This window comes from Alligator sinensis, unplaced genomic scaffold (assembly GCF_000455745.1).
Source record: "Alligator sinensis unplaced genomic scaffold, ASM45574v1 scaffold1036_1, whole genome shotgun sequence".
NCBI lineage: Eukaryota > Metazoa > Chordata > Crocodylia > Alligatoridae > Alligator > Alligator sinensis.
In genome coordinates this window covers 268,977-279,260 of record NW_005842657.1, presented here as the reverse complement: position 1 = coordinate 279,260, position 10,284 = coordinate 268,977, and the positions used below count along the sequence as shown (strand labels likewise).

The 10,284-nt window shown below is 44.6% G+C and overlaps 1 long non-coding RNA gene across 1 annotated transcript in view; it reads right to left on the bottom strand.

The window, feature by feature from the left end:
* Positions 1 to 8,377, bottom strand: part of LOC112551911 — a 14,800-nt gene extending 6,423 nt beyond the window's left edge. Inside the window, exons 1-2 of the long non-coding RNA XR_003096251.1 lie at positions 8,213 to 8,377; positions 7,210 to 7,281 (exon numbers count right to left, since the gene is read on the bottom strand). This is a non-coding gene — a long non-coding RNA (uncharacterized LOC112551911). The remainder of the gene's footprint in view (positions 1 to 7,209; positions 7,282 to 8,212) is intronic.
* Between the last annotated feature and the right edge of the window lie 1,907 nt (positions 8,378 to 10,284).

The following is a 10,284-nucleotide window of genomic DNA, read 5'->3' as shown; positions in this document are numbered from 1 at the left end:
ATAGGCACCACATTGGCCTTCTTCCAGTCTTCGGGCACTACACCAGAGTGCCAAGAGTTTTCAAAGATCTGTGCTAGAGGCTGGGCTATGATGCTCGCCAGCTCCTTGAGTACCCAGGGGTGAAGATTGTCAGGGCCGGCTGACTTGAAGGTATCCAGCTTCTCAAGATGTTCCTTCACGATGTCATTTAAATCCATGTAGTATAGTGTACAGTAGCTGCTGTAGTGATTGTGAAAGCACTGGTGTCAGTATATCCAAGGCCCTGGAGTCTGCTGTCAATGGTCAGCTTACTTCAAGGCGAAGTCTTCTCCAAAAGGGGGTCACCTGCTTGTGTTTCTGTCTTGGTAGGTCAGGTGCTGGATAAGAGTGCACCACTGAGGGTCATGCTTCACTGCCTTTTATCCCTTTCTGGCAGACTTGTGTGATCCTCCAACATCATCTTGGCTGCCCAACTTAGAGGTTGCTGTCCCACATGGGTCTTGAGTAGTAGTGCATGATGTCTGTTAGTTACAGGGGTCTCTGCCTGCTGGTACCTGGAGTTTTGGAAGTCCACCCTTGACTTATTGACTTAATGACTGTATTGTTATGGGTTACAGGAATAATCAACAGGATGGGTGCTCAGTTCCAGGAATCCGTTCCTTGGCTTGATTAGCCTAAAATGGCTTGTAGAGTAGAGTTTTGTAATGCTAAGTTTCTCTGGCTTGGTTATTGTCAATTAACAGTCAGAGGCTCTTGCTTTGTCTTCAATTATCTGCTGATTCATCATACATACTCTCATTCACTCAAGGAGGACCAGCCCAATACAGCATTACAATTCCAGTGATTACAATTTCAATGCATTCTTACAATAATAGGTCTAGTAATACATGGTATGGCTTTAAAGAAAAATACATTTGTTAAAAGTTAAAACATATAAAATATAACATACTGAACGCCAAGGTAAAGATGAGACAGATGAAATGTAAAAACGCACTGTGAGATAGTGAGGATCCAAGACTGGGAACAGTAAGTGAATTAGGTTAGATGCAGTAGACTGATTTAGCATAAACTTTAGACAGATATGGGAAGTTTGCTTTGGGAAATAGGTTTTAATCAAAAGGGGAGTGTGCTCACCAGGATATGTTTACAGTTATGTTTTCAATGTACCTTGGTTTGTCTTGTCTATTATAGGCTTTGCTTTAAAGTGGATATTTTAGTTCTTTGGCTTTCTTTAGTGACACTGAGCTTAATTGATATGTAGATGTAGTTTGTAGGTTTCTCCTACAGAAAGCCATTTTAGCTTTCTGGATTGTTCTGAGCCTTGCCACATCCATGCAATGAGTGTGCTAGGTCTCTGCTAACACTTAGAAGGAAAAACAAATGCACAAAATGAGGGGTGCAGGCAAAAAGGGGCTTCTTGTTACAATGTGAATGCTTCTGCCTTTGCCCCATTTTGAAAGAGCCTGGCAGACAGCATGCTTGGTTGCACTGTTGGGGGGGGGGTTCTCTTTCTGGAATTCTGCCCCTCCCAGCATGCATCATGATATCTATGGCAAGTCCCCTCTGTTTTTACCATCTCCTTACTGTGTCCCAGCCATTCCTCACCATGCCATGGTGTCCTGCTTCCTATAGACAAGCAGGGAGACCCAGGAGTTGTGGCAGGTCCTGTTGATCACCCAGTGTGATTCTTGCTGGAGGATGCACCTACCTGAACCTGATGTAGCAGCAGGTGGCCTTGATACACACCCTCAAGCCAATCCCTACAGGAAGGGCTTGGCCCCTACAGGACAGGCTTGGCAATCTGGTGATTGCAGCAAAGGAAAAAGCTGATCTCTTCAACAAGTTCTTTGCCTCCATATTTCTGAGCAGGGACTGGGACAACTCCCCCACTAAGAGTACAGACAGGCTCAGGGGACATGACACCATGCCTAGGGTCAGGGACAATTTAGTTAGGGAACTCTTGGAGGGGCTGGATGTGTTTAAAATCAGTAGGTCTGGATACACTTCATCCAAGGGTACTGAGGGAATTGGTGAAAGTCATAGCAGGGCCCCTGGCACAGCTGTATGAGCGCTCGTGGTGCTCAGGCCAGGTCCTAGAGGACTGGAAAAGGACCAATGTGGTCTCCATTTACAAGAAGGGGAGAAAGGAGGACCCAGGTAACTATAGGCCAGTTAGTCTCACCTCAGTCCTTGGAAAGACCTTTGAGAAAATTATCAAGAAGCATATCTGCGGGGGCCCAGCATGGGAGGTAATGCTCAGGGGCAACCAACACGGGTTCATTGCAGGAAGATCCCTCCTGACTAACCCTGTTTCCCTTTATGACCAGGTCATAAAGTCCTTGGATGTGGGCATTGAGGTGGATGTTGTCTACCTGGACTTAGAAGGCCTCTGACACTTTCTCATCCTGTTCTCACAAAAATCTAGGTGATTACAACACTGATGCCTACGCAGTCAGATGGGTGGCAAATTGGCTCGATGGTCAAACCCAGAGAGTGGTGGTGGATGGGTTGTTTTTGACCTGGAGGGATGTGGGCAGTGGAGTTCCCCAGGGCTTGGTCCTCGGGTCTGTGCTATTCAACATCTTTATCAGCGACTTGGAGGTGGACATGGAAAGCACGCTGTCCATATTCACTGATGACACAAAGATGTGGAGAGAAGTGGGCACACTGGAGGGGAGAGACAGAATCCAACTAGATCTAGACAGGTTACAGAGGTGGGCAGATGAGAATAGAATGGAATTCAATGCAGACAAGTTCAAGGTGCTGCATCTACAGAGAAGGCACTTGCAATATACCTATAGGCTGGGGAACACCCTTCTCATCAACACAGTGGCTGAAAGGGATCTTGGAGTCATTGTTGACTCCAGGATGGACATGAGCCACCAATGTAAGAAAGCAGTCAGTAAGGCTAACCACACCTTGTTGTGCATCTACAGATGCATCACAAGCAGGTCCAGGGAGGTGATCCTTTCCCTCTATATGGCACTGGTCTGGTCACAATTGGAGTACTGCATCCAGTTCTGGGTGCCGCACTTCAAGAGGGATCTGGCTAACCTTGAGGGGGTCCAGAGGAGGACCACTTGCATCATCAGGGGGCAGCAGGACAGGCCCTATGAAGATACACTAAAGGTCCTGAATCTATTCAGCCTCCACAAGAGAAGACTGAGAAAGGATCTGGTGGCTTTCTATGACCTCAGCAAGGAAGACCAGCGGAAAATAGGTGAGGCTCTGTTCCCACAGGCACCACCTGGGATAACATGAAATAATGGCCACAAATTGATTGAGAGTAGGTTCAGGCTTGATATCACAAGGCATTACATTATGGTTAGGGCTGCAAGGCTCTGGATTGGCCTCCCAACGGAGGTGGTGCTCTCCTCTACCTTGGGGATCTTCAAGAGGAGGTTGGATAACTATCTGGCTGGGGTATTATGATCCCAGCACTCATTCCTGACCGGGGCAGGGGGTTGGACTTGATGATCTGTTCAGGTCCCTTCCAGCCCTAGAAACTATGAAACTAATGCACAGTAAAGTGTCACCATCTACATGTGAGCCACAATTAGTGTACAGTAGATTACTTTACTCTGGCATAGGATAGTCCCATCGGACACATACTTTTTTATGCCACAGTAAATTACTATTTTTAAATGTACATGTAGATTGTGACGTTAGGATTAATTTACTCCAGCTCCAATTGAATTAGAGTACAGGTGACCCTCACCATTCACAGGGGATACGTTCCTGTCATCCCCGGGATTGCTGAAATCCACAAATAGGGCACTGCATTCATGAACACAATCTGCGTTCATGAATGCAGTGCCCCTGGTGGCTGGGGGAGGGGCATGGCTCCAGCGGTGATGGTGGGAGTGCAGCAGCAATGGTGGGAGGCCAGCAGGAGCAGTGGGAGCCCAGTGGCAGGCAGGGCGGGCAGTGGCAGCAAGCGCGGAGCTCCCAAGGAGCTTCAGTAAGTGTTTAAAGTGTATTTAAAATACAGGTTTGGCATTTGCGAATATTTGAAACTGTGAATGCTGAACCCACAAATACCAAGGGTTTCCTGTATATTCAGTCATGTTAATTTCACATGCAGATGTGCCCACTGAAGACTTTCCTATTTATTGAAAGACAGTTATCTGCAAATCAAAGACCTCCATTTCTTCCTGTTTGTTTCCCATAATTTTCATGTTAGTATGTAAATATTTTAGGTATCTATCTTCTCCCTGAAAGCATTGCTAAGGGTTCTGTTATAGCTGCTTTTTACTAAGTTTTTATCCACGTCCCCTGCTTCTTTACTTACCTCTGAGCCTTTGTCTCCATGCCTCAGTCAAACAAATGTAAAGCCCTCTTCCCTAGATTAGCAAGCCTGTACTTGGTGGTGTTTTCTATACAGCTACATGGTGATTGGTGATCTCCTTGATGTGTCTACTCCTAACTAGTCCTTTACCCTTGATTGGAAGAATAGGTAAGAACATAAATTAGGCAGCCCATGCCCTTCACCCTTTTGTCCAGAGCCATGAGTTACTTCTGATCTGCTCAGGGTCACCCCCCTAGCAGTATCATTAGTGCCCACATGAAAAGCATGGAATAGTAGTCAGAGGGCCTGATGCATCTCAGCAATTTTTCTGTGATGTCTTAGAAGCAGACTCCTGGCAGACAGCAGACCAACCAAGCCAATTAATCAGGTCAAGATATAGATGCTTCTTTGCCCCAACACCACTTGTTGCTTCCACTTGGTAGCACTGGTCTTGATCCTCATCTATCAGGGATGCATGGCTTGGCATCTCCCGCCGCTGGAGTGTGCTGTTTCTCATCCAGTGCTAGGACTTCTTACCTGTTCTCCAGCTGGACAGCCACAGGTTCTGAAGAGGAATGCTGTCTGTTGCCAAAAGGGACAAGCTGCCAACCTCCACCTTCCAAAGTACCTGTGTCTTCTCTGTCTTCCAATGCCTTCTGTGGCTGTCCCTCTTCCATGATGCTGGCAGTCTCTCTCTGCATTGAGTAAATGAAAGCCTCAAGCTCACAAATGCCGATGAGCCTCTCCACCTGTAGCTCCTTTACCTGATTCCTGAGATAATCTACAAGGAGGCACATCTCACACTGCAAAGACTCCCTCTTTGCTTGAAATGCATTGGTGGATGCATGCCAGAGTTTGGTTTGCTTTGCCAGCCACAGCATCGCACTGGTGGCTTATATTCATCTTGTGGTCAATCAACACCACCGAGTCTCTTTTGGTCTTGGTGCTATTGAGCATAGCACTGCCAAGCCTGTAAGTATGTTGAAGGTTCTTCCTACCAAGATGCAGCAGCTTACACTTCTCTACATTGAAGGCCATCAGGTTTTGGTCAGCCCAACTTGATAGCATGTCCAAATTGGCCTGTATCCCCAGCCTGTCCTGCAGTGTGACCACCCTCCCCCATAATTTGGTGTAATCTGCAAACTTCACCAGTTCACATCACACTCCTGAATCCAGATCATTAATGAAGATGTTAAAGAGTACTGGCACAAGTATCAAGCCCTGAGGGACTCCATTGGTCACCCTGTGCCACGTTGATTTGCTCCCGTCAACTAGCACTCTTTGGGTCTGACCCCGTAGCCAGTTGCCTGGCCATCAGATGGTAAGATGATCAAGGCCACAGTTCCCTAGCTTAACCATGAGGACCTCATGGGGAACTAAGGCAAAGGCTTTCTTGAAATCCAGATATGACATCCACATCATCTCCCTTGTCCAGGGCATGTGTTACCTGGTCATAGAAAGAAATGAGGTTTGTCAGGCAATACCTGCCATTCACAAAGCCATGTTAGCTGGCATTCAGATGCTTGCCTTCATTTAGTCTGGTGTTGATGGATCCCTTGACAATTTTCTCCAGGATTTTTCCAGGGATGGACTTCAGACTGATTGGTGTTTAATTCCATGGGTCATCCCTCCTCCTTTTCTTGAAGATAGGGACCACATTGGCTCTTTTCCAGTCTTCTGGGACCTCACCTGAGCACCACAAATTTTCAAATATCTTTGCCAAGAAGGACGCAATGATGCAATATGTCATCTGTCCATCTGAGAAGGACTTAAATAACTAGAACAACATGAGCTTTCCAGTGTGATAATGTAGCTAAGTAGGAGACAACAAACCTTGGACACAGAAGCAAAGGAACAACAAGAACAGGAATCAAGTTTACCTCTATAGATGCCTTTAAAGGGACAATTATTGGCATACTGTGTCTCATTCTTGTGTCCATGTTTGGAAAAAGAAACTCATACTTTGAAAAGGGCTCAGAAAAAGAGTTAAAATAAAGATATGTGGTCTGCAAACATGTCTTACAGTGAAAGACTAAAGAAGTGCAGTCTACTTAGTTTATCCAAGAAAAGATTAAGAGGTAACTTCATTACAGACTGCAAGTGCCTACATAGGGAATAGATTTCGGTTGTTAGACACCTCAAAAACCTTTAACAACATCCAACAGTTAGAAACTATTGTTTTATAAATATCAGAGATGACGATCAGACTAGGGCTAGGTACAAACAGCCAAAAAGCCTGAGGCTGAATCAATTCAGTCTTTGCAGGTTAGTTTAAGCTGTGTAGACTGAACTGATAAGTAAGTAAACAGACATTCACATTTCATTCCAAAAATGCAGCCACATGCCTGCAGTGGCCATGCAAGAAGATGGGGGGGGGGGGGGCACCTCTGCTCTCCTGGAGCAGACAGATTGAATCTGGAGTGGCTCTGGGACAGAAGTTCAATAAACCAGTTAAACCTAAATCAGTTAAGTCTGATTCAGCATCCATCTAGGTTTATTTTAAACTGGTTTTGTCCATTTTGAAAGTGGTTTATGTGCATTGATCTTCTGTTTTGTTACATATTTAAACCAGTTTCCAATCACTTATACAGGCTTATGTGCAATTTCTGTCCCTAGACTAGATAATTATGTTTCTTTTCTCATGAAAATCTGGGAACACTGAAGAAATACAAATTTTAATGTGGGAGATATGTTTATAAGCTTAACCAGATGTTGTCAAGAAAATTACTCAGATTAAAAATACTGAACAAGCCCAAAGGGTTATTATATCTTGGTATAAATAAAAATAGTGATGTACTTTTGTTTGTCCCTCTGCCAAGTAGAAGTGCTTTGCAAATTAACATACTCTTATGAGTCTCTATATTCCTAGTATAATTGGTTTTGTTTACATTGTATAGATCAATCCTTAAGTAGAGCTGACAGAAACAACATACAGTCAATACCTTCTTCCAGAAATCTCAGCAAAAGCAGCAGGGCTCAGTTCATTGAAACCAATTCTACCCCAAGGATTGACTCTGCTTAGAGAAAATAAATCTGGTAAAAAACTTGCCACTTACCACAGCTCACAGAACAGACAAAAACCACACTACAAATAACATAGCATTTCTTTGTACTATATACTGCTTCTGTGCTAAGAAAATAAACTTGTAAGATTAGCTGTAATAGCATCATAGCATTATAACAGAAGAGTGAGGTATTTAGCCATGTTAGATTATAAGAGAAGACTATTCTCAAATATAAAAGCAGAATCATTCCCTAATAGAGGGTATCACATATGAATACCACTGTTTCTATCACCCTTCCTTAATTGTTCAGGCTTCTGAGAATTTATATTAATTTACCTGTGAAATCCGCTAATCTATTGTGATTAGTATCTATTATAAATCTTTACCTCCATATATTTTATATATATTGGCTCAAACCGTATTTTCTCTTCCCTAGTGCTAGATGGTAATAAATGAAGCCACGACTATAAAGAACATGCAAAAAAGAGGAAACGTTAAGTTTTCCTAGGGAATCCCAAACCAAAGCCTTCCAGACTTAACAATCATAAATGTTATACTTTTTGCAATAAGAGCCCTTATTTCTGAAATTTTACAACCAGGCATATACTCAGCAGGTACACATCAGTCACAGACCCTGTACAGTTCTGTTGCATAGTTCTCTTGTCCCTGCTACAGAACTAGATGCTTGAAGTGCTGGTAATTCTAAGGTCCCTGCTTATCTTTTTTGAATGGAATGTGAACAGCACTAGACCAGATCACTTTAATTAACTACTGTTGCTGAATTACTTGCCATTTCAACAAAGATGAATTTCTGCAGCTATGTGGTAGGAAAAGAAAATAATTTGTATGAACACAGGAAGTCAGTTGTGAAATTCAAAATCATTTGAAAAGGACTGCTTAAATGCCTTTGATCTCTAAATGTAAATACACTATAACTTACCCTAAGGAGACAGTAAAATCTCAGGTGCCTTAGAGGTGTATTTTGTTTTTACATAGCTCATATGCCTCTGTTCATAAAATATTTGGGGTCTCTTTTACCATTCAGTCATTGGCAAAGTACTTCCATTTATCTCATTCTCTTTAGTTCTTCTGTTGCTCTTCTCATTCTCTGAAAGTAAAGTGTATTTTAGTGACTTACACCTAACACAAAAAGTGGAGATTTTACAACACATTTTGAGAACAGAGATGTAATTTAGGGGTGCAGACAGAAATGACAGTTTTCACCTGATCTGGCTACAGAAAGCAGTTTATAGCCATGACCAAACTCAAGTGTACAGCTCCAGACCAGTTCAAAAAATGGCTGAAAATCAGGTGAAAATCTGAACCCTCTGCATGAGGGATCAGATGAAGATGTTTCAAAACAGAGATTTCTCTAACTTGTGTCCGCACTGACTCCCAGTCTTGCTGTTTTCATAATGGAAGGGGGGAAAGGAAGCAAAGGGGGTTCAGTCTGGGATTTTTTCAGCCCCTGCTGGAGGGTGGGATGGGTGTATTGGAGCCCCCTCCCCCCCCCCCCAAAAAAAAAAAAGGGGAGGGCCCCCAATCCCCCTGCCCCTGCCCCACCTTCCAGCACTGGCTGGGAAACCCCTAGAATAAGTTCCCTCTGCTCCCTGTCCTGCCTCCCATTCTGAAACAGAGACAAGCTGGGAAAGAAGAAGGGCTGCTGCTAGAGGAAATTGGGTGCAGTCTCCCAGCCAGCAGCTAGATGAACCAACAGTGAACTTCTGTTTGTTCCAGGGGATTGTTGTAACTCAGAACGTTTCCTGCAAAGTGTTCTCAGTTACAGCGGGGAGCTGCACCCCAAATGTTCTACTCTATCGTTTTTGTCTGAAACATTGTCACTATAGGTATGTTGCACTATTGGGCCAAATTTATTAACAGAACTTGCTCGACAGGAATTCCATTCAAAATTTTTAATCAGGAGTGAACTTGTCTTTAGAAAGATGCAGAAAAATAATATTTTTACTGAGACTCAAAGAAAGATAGGAAAGTAGCAAGTTATGTGCCCTGAGTGGTGATAGGATCCAGAGAGTACTGGTGGCCAGGCCAGGGACTGTCATTCTTGAGTTCCATTCTTTAAAATAGTGCAAGGGGCTGGTGAACCCATAGCTATGCTACTGACCAAGGGTCAATGGTAGCTATATGGTTTAAGGCATCATCTAATGCAGGGCTGTTCAATTTCTGAGTGGCTGGAGGCCACATGCTGCACCATATCTCATGCATCTTCCTCCCCCATTGCCAGGCCAGCATCTAACACCACATGTCCCCCAGCCTCCTCCCCTCTGCACTGCACCACAGCAGCCCTCCTGTGTGAAACAAGGTCTCCAGGCCCCCTCAAGCCATTTGGTTACATGCTTCCTCAGCTCCATAGGCCACATTGAACTGCTCCGGGGTGGGGAGCAGAAGCTGGAGGAGGGAGAGGAAAGCCAGAGCCTTTGGTGATAGCAACAACAGCTGGAGCAGGGAGGGGAGCAGTGTCCAGACCAGGAGCCTGGAGGCCACAAGTTACCCCCTCAGGAACCATATGTGACCCATGGGCTGCTAGTTAGGTAACTCTGATGTAACAGATACAAAGGCATGAGTTTGATCCCTGTTTTTGACTTACACTAAAAGTAACCATGACTTGATTCACCTGTAAATAGATATGCAGGCTGAGGAATCAAATATATGATAGTTATACCATTTCCTTATGTGCTGCTATGTAAAGTGCTATGCCTTAACCATAGGGTGACCATATGTTCCCAGGACCCCGTAGCTGGTTTCAGCCTGTTGGTCAAAACTCCCGAGCTGGACTTCAGCAGGGAGGTGGAGCAGCATGGTGCACCAGGCAGGCACCACTGCTGTTCTGAGGGACCAAGGATATGCCACGTGCAGGTGTGGTGGTACCTGCTCCAGTCTGCCTGCATTGCCCCCACACAGGAGCAGTGCTGCCTGCCTGGCCACCTGCCTCCCCACTGGACTCTGGACCAAGACTTCTGACCAACCAGCCAGGACTGGGCTACAGAATCCTGA